Source organism: Jaculus jaculus, chromosome 2 (genome assembly GCF_020740685.1).
Source record: "Jaculus jaculus isolate mJacJac1 chromosome 2, mJacJac1.mat.Y.cur, whole genome shotgun sequence".
In the NCBI taxonomy this organism is placed as follows: Eukaryota; Metazoa; Chordata; class Mammalia; order Rodentia; family Dipodidae; genus Jaculus; species Jaculus jaculus.
In genome coordinates, this window is record NC_059103.1 from 290689 (window position 1) to 312807 (window position 22119).

Sequence of the window (22119 nt, forward strand, 5' to 3'; positions counted from 1 at the left end):
AATAATTAACCAAGTATGGTGGTGCACAGCATTGATCCCAGCACTTAGCAGGCAGAGGTAGGAGGATCGCCATGAGTTTGAGGCCAGCCTGGGACCACAGAGTGGGTTCCAGGTCAGCCCGGGTTACAGTGAGCCCCTATCTCGAAAGAAACAAACAAAAAATTTAGGGCTGGAGCAATGCCTTAGCACTTAAGGCACTTACCTGTGAAGCCCAAGGACCAGGTTCAATTAATTCTCCAGGTCCCACATAAGCCAGATGCACATGGTACATACATCTGGAGTTCATTTGCAGTGGCTAGAGACCCTGGTGCACCCACCCCCTTTCTCTCTTTCTGTGTCTCTAATAAATAAAATAAAAATAAATAAATTTAAAAGTCTAGTAATCATACCTGGGGAGAAGTTAGTCAATATGAGAATGTTTTGAGGGACAAGTTTTAAATAATGGGCCTGGAGAGATGGCTCAGTGGTTAAAGGTGCTTACTTGTAAAGCTTGATGGCCCAGTACCCACATAAAGCCAGGTGCATAAAATGGTGCCTGCATCTGAAGTTTGTAGCTGCAGGAAGCCCTGGCGTGCCCATTTTTTCTCTCTCTAAGTAAATAAGTAGGGCTGGAAAGATGGCTCAGCAGTTAAGGCACTTGCTTACAAAGTCTGATGACCCAGGTTCCATTATCCAGTATCCACATGAAGCCAGATGCACAAAGGGGTGTACGCATCTGGAGTTGGTTTGCAGTGGCTAGAAGCCCTGGCATGTCCATTCTCTCCTTCTCACTGTCTACAAACAAGTAAATAAAAATAAACCTTATTTAAAAAAAATAAGTAAAATACATTTTCAAAAATGATGGAGTCTGGGCATGGTGGTACACACCTTTAATCCCAGCATTTACGAGGCAAACATAGGAGGATTACCATGAGTTCGAGGCCACCCTGAGATTACATAGTGAATTCCAAGTCAGCTTGGGCTAGAGTGAGACCCTACCTCGGGAAAAAAAAAAAAAAAAATAGAAGAAGAGAGAAAGAAAGAAAGAAAAGAAAAATAATGGAGAATTGCAAGCTTAATGATTATTGACTAGGCTACTCCACCTGGCCAGCTTCAGGGATCCATTTGTCTCTTCCTTGCAAACACGGGGATTACAACACTTACACATTGCCACACCTGGCATATATGTGGGTTCTGGGGATCTGAACTCAGATCCCCACAATTACATGGCAAGCACTTTTCCCACTGAGCCATCTCCCCAGCTTCTGACTGCCTTTCTTTTTTCTTTTCCTTTTTAAAACTTTTATTTATTTATTTGAGAGAGAAAGTGAGAATGGGAATGCCAGGGCCTCTAAGCTCTGCAAAGGACCTCCAGACACATGCAACACTTTGTGTATCTGGCTTACATGGGTACTGGGGATTCAAATCTAGAGCCTTAGGCTTCACAGGCAAGTGCCTTAACCACTAAGCTATCTCTCCATACCCTGAGTGCCTTTCTTGTACCTACCTACAGTGGCCTTTCAAATCATCAAACCTAGCCCGCATAACTATCCTGTGCTCTGTTTACATTATTGCTATCTGTGCTTAGAAGTTGTAGTTTTATTGTTAATGTTTTGGGACTAGGTCTCATCTAGCTCAGGCCAGCCTCAAATTTGCTAAGACTTGCTTGAATGACACTGTACTCCTGATCTTGCCTACACTTCCCAAGCACTGGGTGACAGGTCTCCACAAGCAACCAAGACCCCTCCTGGGAGAGAGGTCTTTCATAGGATTTAAACATTGTGGTTGACCAAGTTCAGTCCCCAGCGCTTGGTGTTGGGGCTGGCCTCTTGCCAAGACAGCCCCTAGCCCTAACCAACCAGCTGTCCCTCATATTTATCTGAACAAGAAGATAGCCTACCACTATAAGGTTATAAATATCTTTGCAAGAGGAGTGCAGGCTCTCTGACCACTTGGGAACTTCCAGCTGTGGGTGAGTTTTTTCCTCAGTCCTAGGCCCAGGCCCAGTGGGCTGGGCCCCCAGCCCTTACTCTCCACATGGGTTCTTTACCCCCTCCCACATAGCAGGAGCACCTTTTTTTAAAATTATTTTTTATTTATTTATTTTGGTTTTTCGAGGTAGGGTCTCACTCTGGCCCAGGCTGACCTGGAATTCACTCTGTAGTCTCAGAGTGGCCTCAAACTCATGGTGATCCTCCTACCTCTGCCTCCCGAGTGCTGGGATTAAAGGCGTGTGCCACCATGCCCGGCTGGCAGGAGCTCCTTGAACTTTCTTTTCTCTCTCTTTTTTTTTCCCCCGCAGTTCTTCCAGGTCCGTGTGTGATCTCTAGCCACATAGGTGCCTTTCTTTGGCTCTGTACTTCCCTCAATAAATATAATCATTCAATAATTATCATTCCCAATGTTTTATTCAATTCTTTGGTTAAAGTTATAAACGAACCTAGGATTTTGGGTTCAAGGACTTCCCTGGACCCCTAACAGCCCATTACATGGAGGCCAGAGGAGAACTTTGAGTGCCCTCTATTGTTCATCCACTTATGTCCTTGACAGAGTCTCTTCTTCAACCAGACTAAAACTGCCATTTTTCAGTCAGTGAGCTCTAGCAGTTCTCTGTTCTCTGCTCCCCAGAGGACTGGGTTACAAGTGTGCATGGTCATGCCCAGCTTTTTACATGGGTGCTGAGGAACAGAATTCAGGAGGTCTCCGGGCTTCTTAAGCCTTCATGCCTAAGTGGAAAGAACTCTTACCTACTGATCCGTATCTCCACCTCTTTTAAACTTTTTGTTTTGCTTTTTTGTTTGTTTGTTTGTTTTTTGAGGTAAGGTCTCACTCTAGCTCAAGCTGATCTGGAATTCACTATGGAGTCTCAGAGCGGCCTTGAACTCATGGTGATCCTCTTACCTTTGCCTCCCAAGTGCTGGAATTAAAGGCGTGCACCACCACACAAGACCATCATAAGAGGAGGAAAAGATCATGACATCAAAATAAAAGAGAGACTAATTGAGAAGGGGAGGGGATATGATGGGGAACTGAATTTCAAAGGGGAAAGTGTGGGGAGGGAAGGTATTACCATGGGATATTTTTTATAATCATGGAAGTTGTTACTAAAAAATTAAAAAAATAAAAAAGGCGTGTGCCACCACCTCCAGCCTTTTTTCACCTTTTTTTTTTGCTTGTTCTTTTAAATATTTTATTTTAATTTATTTATTTGACAGAGAAAGAGGGAGAGTGAGAGAATGGGTGCGCCAGGGCCTCCAGCCACTGCAAATGAACTCCAGACACATGCACCCCCTTGTGCATCTGGCTAACATGGGTCCCGGGGAAACGAACCTGGGTCCTTTGACTTTGCAGGCAAACGCCTTAACCATCCCTTCAGCCCTAATGTCATTAATGCCATCCCTCCAGCCCTTGCTTTTTCTTTTAAACTTTTGTTTATTGACAGTTCTCGTACATGTACATACTGTATTTTCGTTATAATAGAAGTTTTCTAAAATCTTTGTAGAGAAAACCTTTTATGGAACTATTGTTGCAAAGCTACAGAGAACACTTATTAACCAGAGCCAGGCACAGGAGGGAGCAGAACAAGTACTCCCTTTTAAGAACCAGCAGGTTTCCTTTGATTCGGCTCTAACTGGGGGCTGGTCTTCTCATAACACATTTCTAGTCTTGATTCCTGATAGCTTGTGCGTGGGAGGGATGGATGTTTTTGTGATGATTTCCTAACTCCTGGCAACACCCACGGGTATGCTCCACGTGGAAGGCTCAGAACCTTCTAGGTTCCTTACAAGGTCTGCAAGATTGGCTCTCAGGTTAAAAAAGGAGGAAGACAATTGGTGGTGCAAGTTTTGCAGCCTTGAAGCCTAACTTTAGCCATGTAGTGAAGCTATTTGTGGATACCATTGATGGTATTATTTTGTAAGGATATATATTATGTTTTTATATCAACACATTTTGAAATTATACTTTAAGAATGTATATCACTAAGCCCTTCATTCTTTTGTTTGTTTGTTTGTTTTCTGTTTTTGTTTTTCAAGGTACGGTCACTCTGGCCCAGGCTGACCTGGAATTCTCTATGTAGTCGCAGGGTGGCCTTAAACTCACATCGGGTGATCCTCCTACCTCTGCCTCCTGAGTGCTGGGATTAAAGGCGTGTGCTACCACGCCCAGCTCTCACTCTTTGTCTTTCTTTTGGCAGGGAGGGTCTCATACAGCCCAAGCTAGCCTTAGACTTATTATGTACTAGAGAGTGAGAGTGATTGGTCTGGGCTAGGGCTAAACCAGCCATGATGCCAAATTCTATGGGCTGAACTTGACTGGCCACAATGTCAGGATTAGATTTAAATTCTAAAAAAGGGGCCCTACCTCCCAGGGAGAGTCTCAGATCTAGGGAACTCCTTTAGGCAAGAGAAATCTCTAGCAAAGCCCAAAGACATGCCTGCTTTTTACTTTCAGAGGTCCAGTCACCCTAATTGCCTAACAAAGCTACCTGACTCCCTCTCAATGGGATCTGTGTAAAGTTATCTTAAACTTTGCATTTCTATGAGGCAAATGCTGCTGTTATTTCTAATTTACAGTTGAAGAAACCCAGACCACAGTCCTAGGGAAGTTGAACTCAATCAACCTGATTTTGGCATGTATGGAGTAGACTCAGGTAATCTTAGGTATGAACACTAGAACAAAATAAGGATCACATATAATTCCATTGATTCCGGCTTAGCATTAAAGGAGGGATGGCTTAGCAGCTAAGGCACTTGCTGGCAAAGCCAAAAGACCCAGGTTTGATTCCCTAGGACCTATGTAAGCCAGATGCACAGGTGGCACATGTGTCTGAGTATGTTTGTAGCAGTAGAAGGCCCTGGTATACCCATTCTGTCTCTCTTTATCTCTTTGTCTCTCTCTCAAATAAATAATAAAATAAAAAATACTTAAAAATTTATATTTGCAAGGAGAGAAAGAATATGAATGGGCGTACCAGGGCCTCATGCTATTGCAAATGGACTCCAGATGCCGGTACCACTTTGTGCATCTGGCTTTATGTGAGTTCTAGGAAATTGAACCAGGGATCTCAGGTGTTATAAGCAAGCACCTTTATCTACTGAGCCATCTGCCAACCTAGATGGGACTTTCCTACTATGACCATCACTCAAAACTGGAAATGGGGGGGTGGCTGGAGAGATGCTCAGTGGTTAAGGCGCTTGCCTGCAAAACCTAAGGACCAGAGTTTGACTCCTCAGTACCCACATAAAATCAGATGCACAAGGTGACACATGCCTCTGGAGTTTGTTCACAGTGGCTAGAGGCCCTGATGTACTCATTCTCTCTCTCTCATAAATACATAATCTTCTTGTGGTGGGCTTTACCCTCAGACTCAGGAGAGTCTGATTAAAAGCTGATTGGTGGACTTGGGCTGGTTCAGGAAGAGACCAGCCATGATGCCAAGTTTAGGGTTGAGCTTAACCAACCAGAATTCCAGGATCAGATTTAAACCTTAATTTTAGGAAAAGGGAACTCCTTCCCAGAGAGTCCCTTAGGTGTGTCATTTAAAGCCTTTTCAGTATATTTAGTGCTTTCTATGTGCTAGGTGACATCTTCTAAGCCAACAGATAAAATAAAAACAGACTACATGATCATATCAGTGAAATAATTGTCTTAGTTCATAGTGGGTTTTTTTTTTCTTTTTTAGGTAGGGTCATAGGTGTTTTAATGCAGGTAAATTTGGCTGGGTATTCTTAAGGTTTTTACTTGTCGCTCCGTATCCAAGGAAATCCCTTCTAATCCATCCTTGGGGTAGACAGTGTCACAGATTAGTACCCCAGAGCCACTGGGTGCCATTAGGACCCATTCAGTAGCAAACCATTCCACCAAGCCATCTCCCCAGCCCAGTTACTTTTTTTTTGTTTCAGAGGTAGGGTCTCACTGTAGCTCAAGCTGACCTGAAGTTCACTATGTAGTCTCAGGGTGGCCTCCAACTCATGGCAATCCTTCTACCTCTGCCTCCCCGCCTAGTTACTATTTTTTCAGGAATTTTATTAGAGGAATCTCTTAACTGGATGAGAGTCAGACTAGACACCTCTATGTCCCTTTCAACCCTAAATTTCTAATATAATTCCAAGATTCTGTGGTTTGACACCTCCCAGAAAATTCTCTCTGATACACACACACACACACACACACACACACACACACACACACACACACACACACAGAGCAGTAGAGACCCCACCACCAGAGGGCAGTGTTTCCACATTTGGTCTAGTCGCAGGGAAGAAAGCATTCTTTCTGGAACTGCCTAGAGATTAGAATCATAAGGAGAGGGATGTGGCCCTGGAGCCTGGAGGAAAGAAAGCTGAAGGGGAAACCCCTAAAGAAGTAGAATCCCATCCTTTGCCACTCCAAAGAATTTTTTTTTTTTTTTCGAGGTAGGGTCTCACTCTAGCCAGGCTGACCTGGAATTCACTATGGAGTCTCAAGGTGGCCTTGAACTCAAGGCCGATCCTCTTACCTCTGCCTCGAGAATGTTGGGACTAAAGGTGTGCGCCACCACGCCCAACTCACTCCAAAGAATTTCTGTTGAGAGAAGTTCTTACTGTGCAACCCAGGCCAGCTTCAACCTTGAAATTCTCTTGCCTCTCCCCCCTGGGTGCTGAGATTACAGGTGAGCTCCACCATACTCAGCCTGGAGAGAGGCAGAGTGCAAGACATCAGAAGGAAGACATCCTTTCTGGAGACCATTGTTCTGAGAGTCATTGAGGTAGCAGGGAGCCCGCTTTTGCGACACCCTCCCCCTCTGAAGACTAGAACAGTGAGGAAAGGAGCATTAGAAGGCCATGACAGAAGCCCTGCCATACCAGGGAAGATTGGCTCAGGAACATTCAGCCAAGAGATGAGAAAACATGGAGGGATCATGAGAATTGTCTTCTGTTAAAGTTAAAAGTTGTTCAGCAGACTCGTGGCTGTCCAAACCAGGGACATCATAAGATATCCAGCAGAGGGCAAGTCTCATGTTGGTTTAAGAAAGCTTTCTGGGCTGGAGAGATGGCTCAGAGATTAATGCAAAGCCTAACATCCCGGGTTCAATTACCCAGTAGCCATGTAAAGTCAGATGCACAAAGTGATGCACGCATCTGAAGGCCCTGGTGTGCCCATTCTCTCTGTCTCTTTTCTCCCTTTCTCTACTTGCAAATAAATAAATATTTATTTTTAAAAAAGAAATAAAATGGATGAATCTGGAAAGGATTATATACTAAGTGAGGTAACCCAGGCCCAGAAAACCAAATGTTGCATGTTCTCTCTCATATGTGGATCCTAGCTACAAATAACGGGACTTCCATGTGAGTAGGAAGAAAACTCAGTAGCATAGGCCAGTAAGCTAGAAAGGAGAGATAAAGGGAATAGAAAGGGAGGGGGGACCTAATAGGAGGGGTGAAAAGGCCTAAGTGAGGTTAGGGGAAGAGATTGAGTAAGGAAAGGTGGGGAGAGGGCTAATTAATATTTTAGAGGATATAAATAAATCATATGGAAACCTACTTTTTTGGACAACGGAACACCCAGAAGCCATAGATTGTTACTAGAAAATTTTCAGTGCCAGGGATGGGATACTTTCCAGTGAGTTGTTGGCCAGGGAGGTCCCTCAAGTCCCCCAAACATTTCAGGCCATTGCCGAGGTCCTTGGTTTTTCACCAAGAATAGATGGTAAGACCCTATTGCTGAAGACTCCACATACTTGGACTGCAAGGTCACTGGGAAATCCTGTTGGGGCTGAGCTGAAAACCTCCTTCATGTAGACCAGCTGACAGAAAGCTGAAAAAAGCCATGCTGCATGCAATTCAGTGGGGGAGAGAAATCACCAGTGAGGATACCAAACAGTGGACACTGCAAGCCTTATATTTGGCCAGCCAGGCCAGATGAGCCAATGGGTACAATAGTGGTACATCTGTTATGGGGGCAACCAATTGCCCTCTAATTTGACTGGAGGCCCACTCCATGGGAGGGAATATATCCCTGATACTGAAAACCTACAACAGTGGTAGTGATGAGCCCTAGGAGTATAACATGCTTTATTATTGTAGCTTTTAAATCACATCTATAAACCCCAGCACTCAGGAAGCTAAGGTAGGAGGATTGCCATGAGTTCAAGGCCAGCTTGGGCTAGAGTGAGACACACTGAACTAGATTCCAAGGGATACAGGTAATGGGGGGGGGTGACTCTGAGATAACTAAGTTGGAGCTGTTGTCCCTACTTGCTATCTGATCCCTGCTCCCCACCCCCACGGAACTTGTATTACCCAATCCCTCGTCAGACACAGGCATGCTTTTGGCAAAAGGCACTGCTCTAGCCTTGGAGCCCATTGGCTGTGCAGTTCTCACCCTGACTTCCAGCTTCATGACCATGCACTTCCCTCCCCCCAGAGCCAGCTGCCTGGCCTCCTCCATCTTAGCCTGAAGGTCTTTGGTGGTAACCTTACAGTTCTTTCTGACTTTTCTCCAAGTGTATACAGTGGGCCCACTCTTGCCAGAGCTCCTCAGCCATGCATGTGTATGCAGAGAGAAAAGTGAGTTGAAGCTGGGTACCACCAAGGCTTTTAGTAAGAGCCTTTGAGAGATGAAACTTCTCTCCGGGACTATGGGAAACCAACTGGTAGACAAGAGGTTCCTCACTGACATGTGGTGGGGTTTGGTGGAAAGTGGTGCTCTCTTATGCCTTGTATAGGCAGGTGTGTGCACTCATAACCAGGCCTTCTAACCCCATGGAGCTCCCATCAGTTGGGGGCACTGAAGTAAAATAATTTTCTATCACCCCCATGGGCGCCACAGCGTCTGGGGTTGGAGGACCTAGGACCACTTCTAGCACCAGCAAGTTGCTTCTCCACACTCAGTCCCCTAATTCCACAGATGCTCATGGGAGGTCTGCTCTGTGCCAAACATGGGTCAATGCAAGACCAACAATGTTCCTGAGCTTTTGGAATTTCTTGGGAGGAGTCTGACAATAAAAATGTATATTCTTAGCTGGGCATGGTGGCGCATGCCCTTAATCCCAGTACTCTGGGAGACAGAGGTAGAGGATAGCCATGAGTTCAAGGCCACTCTGAAGCTACATAATGAAATCCAAGTCATCCTGCGCTAGAGCAAGACCCTACCTCAAAAGAAAAAAAGTGTATTCTTAGCCAAGCATGGTGGCACACTCCTTTAATCCCAGCAATTGGGAGACAGAGGTATGGAGATGGCTGTGAGTTCAAGGCCACTCTAACACTACATAGTGAATTCCAGGTTAGCTTGAGATAGAGTGAGACCCTACCTCAAAAAAAAAAAAGAAAAAAATAACCTGTATTCTTGGGGTTGTAGCTCAGTGGTGTAGGACTTGCCTAGCCTGTGTGAAGCCCTAATCCACAAAACCTGTATTCTTTTATGTTCAAAGTGGAGCTAATAAGATCTACCATTCCAGGGCTAGAGGGATGGCTTAGCAGTTAAGGCATTTGCCTGCAAAATCAAAGGACCCATGTTCAATTCCCCAGGACTCACGTTAGCCAGATGCACAAGCAGGTGCACATGTCTGGAGCTCGTTTGCAGTGGCTGGAGGCCCTGGTGCATCCATTCTCTCACTCTCTCTCCCTCTTTCTTTGTCAAATAAATAAAAATGAAATGTTTTAAAAAAATTTTTGGCTTATCTTGCTGGTATCCACCTGGGTTGATGCTTCTGCTTTTTGCCTGTCTTCAATGGCTGCATATTTATTTATTTAAGACAGTGTGTGCACCAGGGCCTGTAAGAGACACTGCAAATGAACTCCAGACACATGTGTCACCATGTACATCTGGCTTACATGGGTTCTAGGGAATTGAACCTAGGTCCTTAGGGTTTGCCAGCAAGTGCCTTATGGCTGAGCCATCTTCCCAGACCCTAAGAATCTGTCTTTGAAAGCTCTGTACTTATAATTAACATATCTGTACTATATATTTAAAATTATCAAGATGATTTTTTTCTCAATTTTTATTTACATTTTTCATGATTATAAAAAGTAGCCCATGGTAATACCCTGCCCCCCACCTTCCCCTTTGAAATTCCATTCTCTATCATATCCCCTCCCCATCTCAATCAGTCTCTCTTTTATTTTGATGTCATGATCTTTTCCTCCTCTTATGATGGTGTCTTGTGTGGGTAGTGTCAGGCACTGTGAGGTCATGGATATCCAGGCCATTTTATGTCTGGAGGGAGCATGCTGTAAGGAGTCCTACCCTTCCTTTGGCTCTTATTTTCTTTTCACTACCTCTTCCACGTTAGACCCTGAGCCTTGGAAGGTGTGATCGAGATGTTAGTACTCCAGTCACTTCTTTCTAGCACCATGATACCTTCTGAGTTGTCCGAAGGTCACTGCTCTCTGAAAAGAGAAGATTCTCTACCCAAAGTGAGAGTAGCATTAATATAAGGGTATAAATATTAAGAGAAGTGCTTACTGGGCAGTTTGATAAGCATAGTATATACATTTGAGATAATACATTTTATGTCATGGATTTTTTTTTTTTTTTCGAGGTAGGGTCTCACTCTAGCCCAGGCTGACCTGGAATTCACTATGGAGTCTCAGGGTGGCCTCGAACTCACAGTGATCCTCCTACCTCTGCCTCCCAGTGCTGGGATTAAAGGTGTGTGCCACCATGCCTGACACGGATATTTTATCTACAGTTACAAAACCTCAGAAGACGAGTTGTGACGTTTTGCCAGGAGGAGGCCACCAACTGCCTTTGACTTTTGCGGGAGTCCCTGTGGTTTGAACATCCTCCTGGGCTTACCTTGGCGCTCCCCACTCCCCATACTTAAGTATACATCTGCGTGGCATCAACACAGGAGCCTACCTGGATGTTGACCTCCTTGTGCCACCTGGTGCTCTCCACCGCCTCCTGCTCCGGCAGCTTGCGGGAGCACTCCCTGCCCTCCAGGATTGCGTGCACCTCCTGCCCTGTCAGCAGCAGGCTCAGGCCGCTCCTGCAGCTTCTTGTGCTGCCAGGCGTCCTTGTCCATCTGCACCTGCAGGTCCTGGAGGGCAGGAGGACCCCGCCTATGCCCATACTTAGCTGTCATAGGACCTGGGGCTGGCTGGGTCTGAGGGCTCCATGATGTTCGTGGACCCGGCAGGACGATGGGGCAAGGGTGGACAATGGAGACCATGGAGAGTGTGAGTCAGGCTAGTTCTCAAGGCGTTCATAGTGGGGTCAAGGCCTAGCTGGACCAGGGCACAAATGTCTGAATGTGTGTCCATCATGAGATTGATAAGACTTTCATTCATTCATTCTTTCTTTTTTTCTTCTCTCTCTTTTTCTTTTTCTTTATTTTTTTTTTTGGTGGGGGGGTTTCAAGGTAGGGTTTCACTCTAGCCTAGGCTGACCTGGAATTCACTATGTAGTCTCAGGGTGGCCTTGAACTCACAGTGATCCTCCTACCTCTGCCCCTCCTGAGTGCTGGGGTTAAAGCCATGCACCACCATGCCCATCCTTTTCTCTCTCTCTCTCTCTCCTTTTAAATCTCCCTCTCTCCCTCTCTTCCTTCCCTCTTTTCTTTCTTTCCTCCTTTTTTTGTTCCCCCTTTCCTTCTTGGCATGTGTTCTACCACTGAGCCATGCCCCCAGCCCCTTACTGGGGGATTCTAGGTAGGAGGTCTACCACTGACCCATACCCCAGCTCCTCACTGGGGGATTCTGGGCAGGAGCTCTACCACTGAGCAACACCCCCAGCCCCTCACTGGAGGATTCTAGGCAGGAGCTCTACCACTGAGCCATACCCCAGCCCCTCACTGAAGGATTCTAGGCAGGTGCTCTGCTACTGAGCCACAGCCTTAGCAACTTGAATATTATGTATCCAGTGGTTGCTGTCCATGGCATTCTCTCACTTGCTCACTCACTCATTTATTTATTCAACAACAGATAATGTTCCTACTTTGTGCCAACAATTGTCTCAGGTAGTGACCAAGGCAGATTACAATCCCTGTCCTCCTGAGACTTAAGCTCTATGGCCCAGGAGTGGGGAGATGATTCACACATGGAACATAAATACTATGGGAAGGATTAAAGCCAGAAGAGGAAGGATGTAGTCCAGGGTGGCAAGGGGGATGACTACAACCTCAAATGAGAACTCAGGGCGGCTCTGTGGGGAAAGGGACGCAGGAGACGGGTTTGAGGTGTGTATGTGTGTGTGGGGGGGGGATGACTGGGAGTCCTTAGCTAGCATACACAGGCCCCTGGGGTCAATCCCTAGCATTGAAAAAATGGAGAGAAAGAAGAAGGGAGGGGGAGAGAGAGAAGATGGAAGGAAGGAAAGAAGGAAGAATGAGAGAAAGGGAGGGAGAAAGGAAAAATGGTCTGGAAGGCAGAAGGTGGAAGTTACAGGATACAGATTGAAACCCAATGCAGAAAGAGCTCTAGATGAAAGTATGCTGAAGGCACTATGCTGAATTACTATCTTACCCCAGAAGTTTCCATGGTGGAGAGTTTCAGCAAGCACCCTGGGGACTCCTCTTCTGCCTGGCCTGGGTTGGCTCACACACAAGGCCCTCAAAATCCATGCTAGTCAGAAAGTGGCTCAGAACCACATTCATGCAGGTGTAAAGCCCTGGGTTCAATCCCAAGCACCACACACACACACACACAAAAAGTGCAGTGAGCTGGCAGAATGGAGATTGTCAATGCAAAAGACACAGCTCCCACCTCAAAGGGGAGGAAAGATAGTTTATTCTGGAGCCAAATATGAGTGACCATGGCCTGGGAACACAGATTTAGGTTACCTCAATTCCATGTTCCAATGTGTTAATAGTTGTATGAAAGTTATTTTTAAGATATCTTTTGTTGTTTATTTTTATTTATTTATTTGAAAGTGACAGAGAAAGAAGCAGATATATATATAGAGAGAATGAACGCACCAGGGCCTCCAGCCACTGCAAACGAACTCCAGATGCGTGTACCCCCTTGTGCATCTGGTTAACATGGGTCCTGGGGAATTGGGCCTCGAACTGGAGTCCTTAGGCTTCACAGGCAAGTGCTTGATCGCTAAGCCATCTTTCCAGCCCTTCATGAAAGTTTTATAGTTACAGAACAAAAGAAAGTCATAAATCAAAATACCTTTCAAATACATTGGCTGGCCATCATGTAGGCGGGGTATAGCAAAGCAGGGGAAATCTCCATCGTAGGCCTCAGATGCTGTCTGATGATGATCTTAGCCCTTGGGTTGGTGGAAGCTGGGGGGGGGGGGTCTGTCAGTACATTCCAAAAAGGTTGCACCTGGTCAACTGATAGTCACACTAGGTCAGGCACAGAGGTGGGCAATAAGTGGCTATTAAGGGGCTAAAGGTAGCCCAAGGTAGCCCAAGGTAATGAGGCTTTGGTCTTGCAACATTCCATCTCTCTGTAATCACGGGAGCTTTATCCATCCATTCAGCCTTGCTGGAAGTAGGTGCAGCAGATGCAGCACTTTTTGGGGGAACTTTAGTTCACAAGACCTTTGCTACTGTATTGTCCTCCCAGCGTGGACCCTGGTCCATCCAACAGGAACCTGCACTGACTTCAGTAAGGCTTGACATGTTTCTTGAACACTTTAGAGGCAAGGAAACCTGTTGGCTTGGTGGCTCATTCCTATATTTCCAGCACTTGGGAGGTACAAGGATACTGTAGGTTAGAGGCCAGCCTGGTCTACGTAGTGAGTTTTGGAACAGCCAGGGCTTTATATGCCCAAAGCAAACAGACAAACAAAAGATAAACAAGAAAAAACTGGCGGTGCACATCTTTAATCCCAGCACTCAGGAGGCAGAGGTAGGAGGATCACCATGAGTTCAAGGCCACCCTGAGACTACATAGTGAATTTCAGGTCAGCCTGGACTAGAGTGACTAGAGTGAAACCTACCTTGAGAAACCAAAAAAAAAAAAAAAAAAAAAAAAGTATTTAGAATGTTGGAATGTGAAAAATAAGGATGTCTGCAAGTTTCTCTCTCTCTCTTTTTTTTTTTGAGACAAGAGTTTCAGGGGGCGTGGTGGTGCATACCTTTAATCCCAGCACTCAGGAGGCAGAGGTAGGAGGATCGCTGTGAGTTCAAGGCCTCCCTGAGACTACAGAGTGAATTTCAGGTCAGCCTGGGCTAGAGTGAGACCCTACCTCAAAAAACCAAAAAAAAAAAAAAAAAAAAAAAAGAGCTTCATTCTGTAGCCCAGACTGGCCTTGAACTGAACTCATGATCCTCCTGCCTCAGCTTTCTGTGTATTGGGATTTTGGGATTGCACAGCCACAGTGGTCTCCTTCACACTGCTGGATCCTACCCGTCTACAAGTTCTCTAAGGAAATGCGCCTGTTTCATTTACCATTTACCCTTGATCAGAACTGAGCCTCTGCAAAGTTAGACGTTAATTCCCATATGAATAAGGTGCAAACTGTTCTTTGGCTTGCTTGAGACAGGGTCTCATTATGCAGCCCAAGCCCTGAACCCACAGTCCCCATTGTGTCACTTCCTCAATGCTGGGATTGCAGGGATAAACCAGCACGCCTGGTTTAACTGCAGTTTATGTTTGTCATAGAAATGTGAAAAACAGGCCAGGCGAGGTGGCGCATGCCTTGAATCCCAGCCTTCAGGAGGCAGAGGTAGGAGGATCGCCATGAGTTCGAGGCCACCCTGAGACTACAGAGTGAATTCCCGGTCAGCTTGGGCTTCAGTCAGACCCTGCCTCAATAAATCAAACACACACACACACACACACACACACACACACACACACCCAGAAAAACCAAAAAACAAACAAACAACAACAAAAACACCAGAAACTACAGTATTATTGTCCTGAATGACATTAACTGGTTTTGCAGTGAAGTTGTTTTAAACCCCCTTCCCCAGCTATGTAAATCCCAGCCCCTCAAATGCAGCTTCTAGGGAAGCTGTGAGAGGAACACGTTTACACTGGAGGCAAATCCTGATGACATTGATTTCTGCCTGGTCAGCCTCCTTGGCACTGGCTTCTGCTAAACTGCTTTCCAGCTTTCTGATACAGGGCTCAGTGTTGTCCAGTGCAGGAAGAAACAAGTTCGGTGGGGAAACTCCCCCTGCCTTCCCTTCAGATTTTTGGTTTGTTTTTCGAGGAAGGGTCTCTCTCTGGCCCAGGCTGACCTGGAATTCACTTTGTAGTATTAGGGTGGCTTTGAACTCACAGTGATCCTCCTACCTCTGCCTCCCGAGTGCTGGGATTAAAGGTGTGCACCACCATGCTTGGCTTCCCTTAGGACTTTTTGTTTTGTTTTGTTTTATTTATTTATTTGAGAGTGACAGAGAAAGAAAGAGACAGAGAGAGAGAAAGAAAGAAAGAAATGGGCACACCAGGGCTTTCAGCCACTGCAAATGAACTCCAGACGCATGCGCCCCCTTGTGCATCTGGCTAACATGGGTCCTGGGGAGTAGAGCCTGGAACTGGGGTCCTTAGGCTTCACAGGCAAGCGCTTAACCGCTAAGCCATCTCTCCAGCCCCAGACTTTTTTTTTTTGTTGTTGTTTTTTCAAGGTAGGGTTTCACTCTAGCCCAGGCTGACCTGGAATACACTATGTAGTCTCAGGGTGGCCTTGAACTCATGGTGATCCTCCTATCTATGCCTCCTGAGTGCTGGGATTAAAGGCGTGCGCCACCACGCCCGGCCCCTTCAGAGTTTTTTAAAAAATGTTTTTAGTGTTGGAGGGATGGCTTAGCAGTTAAGGCAATTGCCTGTAAAGCCGAAGAACCCAGGTTCAATTCCCCAGGACCCATGTTAGCCCGATGCACAAGGTGGTACATGCATCTGGAGTTCGTTTGCAGTAGCTGAAGGCCCTGGTGCGCCCATTCTCTCTGTCTCTCTCTCCCCCTTTCCCTGTCTTATAAATAAATAAATAAAAATTTTTAAAAAGTTAAAAAAATGTTTTTAGCTAGGCGTGGTTTTAATCCCAGCACTTGGGAGGTAGAGGTAGGAGGATTGGTGTGAGTTCGAGGCCACCCTGAGAATACAGAATGAATTTCAGGAGGTCAGCCTGGGATAGAGTGAAACCCTACCTCAAAAAACCAAAATAAATAAATAAATAAAAGTTTTTATTTTATTTATTTGAGAGAGAGAGAGAGAGAGAGTGGGTATGGGCATGACAGGACCTCCTGCTGCTGTGGATGAACTCCAAATTCATGTACCATCTTGTGCATTTTGTTTCATGTGGGTACTGGAGAATCAAACCCAGACCATCAGTCTTTGTAAGCAAGACCTTTTAACTTCTGAGCCATCTTTCCAGCCCCTGGAGTTTTTTTTGTTTTTTTTTTAATATATTTTATTTTTATTTATTAAAGAGAGAAAAAGAGAGAGGGAGGGAGCATGGGCATGCCACAGCCTCCAGCTGCTGCAAATGAGCTCCAGATGCATGTGCCACCATGTTCATCTGGCTTATGTGGGTCCTGGAGAATCGAACCTGGGTCCTTTGGCTTTGCAGGCAAGCACCTTAACCACTAAGCAATCTCTCTAGGCCCCTCCTTTAAAAAAAAAATGCATTCAGTTTTTTTTTTTTTAATCTACTCCTATATTCAGATGAGGAGACAAGTGCAGTGAAGCTATATAACTTGGCTGAGGTTACATGGCCAGACTGTGGGCTCTGATGTGGAGCCATCACAGTTCCCTTCAGGACATTTGAGCATACCTTGGCCTGATGGAGGCTTGGGGGAATGTCTATGAAGGAGTCAGATGCTGGATCCTCCTCACCTTGGACTTTTGCACTGTCTCCATGCTGGCACTGAGGTTGCTGATCTTGGTCGTCATGACCTGCTTGTCTTCCTTGGGCTGCGACTTGACCCTCTGCCCGTTCTCTATGTGCCCTGTGCGCTCAGCCGTGGAGTCCACATGCTCTGGTGCAGGGTGGAGGCCTGCTCCAGTCCACGTTGCTGTTTCAGCAGCTCTGCCTCCTGCTTGCCATCTGATCAATCTGGGGTACAAGAGGGGCATCACTTAGAACACTGGGATGATGCTGGGCCCCTGAGGGTGGACCCTACCCAGGACACTGACATTCCTGCACTCCAGTACAGGGATGCCCTGATGAATATATCGGTTGGTAGTCTCTAGGTGGGTTGTCCATATGACTTGTTTAGATACTGTTGTGTGTAGAATTGGACACCCACACCCTGATGAGATACTCAAGCCTAACCAAATGTACCTGTGAATGTAGGCTTGTTTGGAAATAGGATTTTTGCAGATGTAACTAGTAAAGACGTCATAGAGGGTTAGGGTGGGCCCTAATCCAATGACTGGTATCCCTTTCTCTCTTTCTTTCTCTCTCTTTCTCACTCTCTCTCTTTCTCTCTCTTTCTTTCTTTCAGAGAAAGAGGGAATTGGCACACCAGGGCCTCAAGCCATTACAAACAAACTCCAGACCGACATGTTACCTTGTGCATCTGGCTTTACATGGGTACTGGGATATTGAACCTGTGTCCTTTGGCTTTGCAGGCAAGTGCCTTAACAGCTAGGCCATCTCTCCAACCCTCGAAATCCTTTTAAGAAGTGGGAATTTGGACCCAGAGAGATGTGGAGGGAGGAGGGCACATGATGTATCTGGCCAAGTGTTGCAGGTCACCATCAAGGTCTAGGAAAAGGATAGCTTCTGGGTGTAACAAACCTGGCCCTCACCTTGACTTCAAATGTGTGGTCTCCTACTGTAAAAGGATCCTTTTTGTGTGGTTTTAAGCCACCTGCTTGTTACAGACGCTCTAGGAAACTGCATAAATAGCACTTTTTTTTTTTGAGGTGGGGTCTTGCTCTAGCATGGACTGACCTGAAATTTACTCTGTAATCTCAGGTTAGGCTTGAACTCACAGAGATTCTCCTACCTCTGCCTTCCGAATGCTGGGATTAAAGGCCTGTGCCACCATATCTGGCTTAACATTCTTTTTTCGGTTCTTTTATTTTATTTTTAAAATTTTGTTTTTATTTATTTATTTATTTGAGAGCGACAGACAGAGGGAGAAAGAGGCAGAGAGAGAATGGGCATGCCAGGGCCTCCAGCCACTGCAAATGAACTCGACATGTGTGCCCCCTTGTGCACCTGGCTAACATGGGTTGTGGGGAATTGAGCCTTGAACCGGGGTCCTTAGGCTTCACAGGCAAGTGCTTAACCACTAAGCCACCTCTCCAACCCATTTTTTTTTCTTTTAAATCAGAGACACACACAGAGAGAGAATTGGCATGGCAGGGTCTCCAGCCACTGCAATTGAACTCCAGACACATGCACCACCTTGTGCTCATGCATACACGTGTTACCTTGTGTGTCTGGCTTACGTGGGTCTGGGGAACTGAACCTAGGTCCTTAGGCTTCATAGGCAAGTGTCTTAACTGCTAAGCTATCTCTCCAGCCCAACATATATATATATTTTTTTTTTCGAGGTAGGGTCTCACTCTAGCTCAGGCTGATCTGGAATTCACTATGTAGTCTCAGGGTGGCCTCGAACTCTCGGCGATCTTCCTACCTCTGCCTCCTGAGTGCTGGGATTAAAGGTGTGCGCCACCATGCCTGGCTCTTTTTTTTTTTTTTTTTTTTTTTTTGAGACAGGGTCTCTGTGTTGCCTAGGCTGCTCTCTAGCTGGAGATCCTTCTGTCTCAGTCTCTCGAGTGCTGGGGTTACAGGTGTATGACCATACCCTGTGTTATGCAGTGCTGGGGTTGGAACCCGGGACATCATACATGCTAGGCAAGCACTCTACCAACTGAGCTACATCCCTAGCCGTCCCCACTTTATTATTAATGGATTCAACCCAAGCTACTCCCAGGAATTCAGCAAAAGTATTGGTCTTTATCCCAAGGCTTCCAGCTTAGATTTTTCTTTCACATCAGGAAGTCACAGCTGGGGGCTCTCAGGCCCCCTGGGGATGGAAAGCAGATGTGGCTCTGCCAGGCCAGCATCCTCCAGCCTGTCTCTGAGCTTGTTGAGGTCACTGCACAGGTTGCTGCATTGTTTCTCTGCCTGGAGGGAGAAACTGACCTGAAGCAAGCCATCCAGAGCCGCTCTTTATCTAGCGTCCGCTGGGCCTGCGACCCCCTCACTCGGTGGCAGTGCGACGCCTCCTCTCCACACACTCCAGCCCAAATCAACTGAGGTTGGGATTCAGGCACCTTGAGACTCATTTTCTTTCTTTCTTTTTTTAACCTTTTACTTTTATTTATTTATTAATTAGAAACAGAGAGAGGGAGGGAGAGAGAGAGTGAGAATGGGCATGCAAGGGCCACTAGTCACTGCGAACGAACTCAAGACACATGTGCCCTCTTGTGCATCTGGCTAATGTGGGACCTGGAGAATCGAACTGGGGTCCTTAGGCTTTGCAGGCATGTGCCTTAACCACTAAGCCATCTCTCCAGCCCATCTTTTTTTTTTTAATTAACAATTTCCATGATTGTAAAAAATATCCCATGGTAATGCCCTCCCTCTCCCTCAATTCTCCTTTGAAACTCCATTCTCCATCATATCCCCTCCGCCTCTCAGTCTCTCTTTTATTTTAATGTCATGATCTTTTCCTCCTATTATGATGGTCTTGTGTAGATAGTGTCAGGCACTGTGAGGTCATGGATATCCAGGCCATTTTGTATCTGGGGAAGCACGTTGTAAGGAGTCTTACCCTTCCTTTGGCTCTTACATTCTTTCTGCCACCTCTTCCGCAATGGACCCTGAGCCTTGGAAGGTGTGATAGAGATATTGCAGTGCTGAGCACTCCTGTCACTTCTTCCCAGCACGAGACTCATTTTCTTTTTAAAGATATTTTATTTATCTTAGAGAGAGGAAGAGAGAAAGAGAGAGAATGGGTATGCCAGGGCCTCTAGCCACTGCAAACTCCAGATGCATGTGCCACCTAGTGTATCTGGCTTTACATGGGTCCTAGGGAATTGAACCTGGGTCCTTTGGCTTTGCAGGCAAGTACCTTAACCACTAAGCCATCTCTCCAGCCCAAGACTCATTCTCTATCAGCTTTCAGGCCTCATTTCTCTGCAAGGATGCCTCCCCTCAAGGTTCTCTCCTCTTTGCTCTTCCTACCACAGATTTTTCTTCTTTGACACTTTGCACCTATACAGTAGCAGCTGCTTTACAGACTGTTGAACTTCTTCTCTTTGGTAAGACAGGCCTCATGTATCCCAGGCCAGCCTTAAATTCAATATTATGACCCTCTCACTGAGCCTCTTGCCTCTACCTCGTGAGTGCTGGGATGATGGCATGCACAGTGCCTGTATATGAGGGGCTAGGGATGGAACCCAGGCCTTCATGCATGCTAAGAGTGACTCTACCCACTGAGCCACATTCTTTTTTTTAATTTTGTTTATTTATTTATTTGAGAGCAACAGAGCGAGAAAGAGGCAGAGAGAGAGACACAGAGAGAATGGGTGCACCAGGGCCTCCAGCCACTGCAAACAAACTCCGGATGCGTGCACCCCCTTGTGCATCTGGCTAACGTGGGTCCTGGGGAATCGAGCCTTGAACTGGGGTCCTTATGCTTCACAGGCAAGCGCTTAACCGCTAAGCCATCTCCTCCAGCCCTGAGCCACATTCTTAACCCCTTACTATTTATTCATTTATCTACTATTTATTTATTTTACAGAGAGAAAGAGGGAAGGAGGGAGGGGGAGAGAGAGAGAGAAAGACAATGAACGGGCACACCAGGGCCTCCAGTCACTGCAAATGAACTCCAGATGGGTGTGTCCCCTTGTGCATCTGGCTGACGTGAGTCCTGGGGAATCGAACCTAGGTCCTCTGGCTCTGCAGGCAAATGTCTTAACCACTAAGCCATCCCTTCAGCCCCTATTTATTTTTTTAGTCTAGAGCCTTGTATGTTCCAAGCAGGTGCTCTACCTCTGAGCTGTATCCCCAGGTTGGATGTGTGGTTGGCATTAGGTCTTTCAAGAGGAGTAAAAGGAGCTCACGGACCTTGGCTCTCATTGTTCTCTTGGCTTCCAGCGCTTCCTATAGCTCTTCAATTCAGGCCTAGTGGACACACAGGAGACAAGTAAGGATGGTGGGGAGAGGATTTGTCTCTCCTGTGAAAAGCTCAAAAGTTACTTACTCTTGCAATAGCAAATAGTGAAGGGAGGGCTGGAGAGATGGCTTAGTAGTTAAGGTGCTTGCCTGCAAAGTCAAAGGTCCCAGGTTTGATTCCCCAGGACCCACGTAAGCCAGATGCACAGGGTGGCGCATGCATCTTGAGTTTGTTTTCAGCAGCTGGAGGCCCAGGTGCACCCATCCTCTCTCTCTCTAACAAATAAAATTCAAAAAGGTTTTTAAAAAAAGAAAACAGAAAAAGAAAAAAAAAAAAAGAAGGGAGTGGAGTGTGTGACAGTCATTGTCCCAAGCAGAGAGGGGAGCACATGCAAAGACCCCAAGGCCAGAGCATGGCACATGTATTGCACACGGCACAGTAAATGATAGGGTCCAGCAGGGAGCAGAGGTTAGATCCAGAGGAGGCCATAGCATTGTGATGACTTTGGATCTGACCCTGAGGGAGTCGCATGAGGGCCCATCCCCAAGGACCCTGCCTCAGCCTTGATTGACAGGAAGCCCCAGGTTGCTGATGCAGAGGCGTGCATTGGAAAAGAGAGCTTGTGCTTCCTGGTGCCCGGCATCCAGCTCCTACTGCAGGTGGAGTTCAGAGACTACCTGTCCTTCCTTCAGAGTGTTTTTGTTTGTTTGTTTCTTTTTCTTTTCTTTTCTTTTTTTTTTTAAGATAGGATCTCACTCTAGCCCAAGCTGACCTAGAATTCACTGTGTAGTTTCAGGGTGTAGTTTCATGGTGATCCTCCTACCTCTGCCTCCCAAGTGCTGGGACTAAAGGCATGCTCCAACACGCCTGGCCCTTATTTTTTCATTTTTGACATTTTCACACATGTATATAATGTATTTTAATCTTATTCCACCCCAATTACCCACTCATCCCTCTCCCCCTCTCATTAATACAGTTCTCCTTCCCCATTAATCCTCATCTTATTTTTATGCCTCCCCCATTGAGTTAAATTAGGGCTGTTTGCCCAATCAGGGGTGGAAGGCTGTTTACAGTTTACCAGTGGCTTACCCCAGTGATGAACCTGAGTCAGTGAGTTCCAGGTTCAGTGGTAGACCTTGTCTCCAAAATGAGGATAGGGATGGAGAGATGGCTTA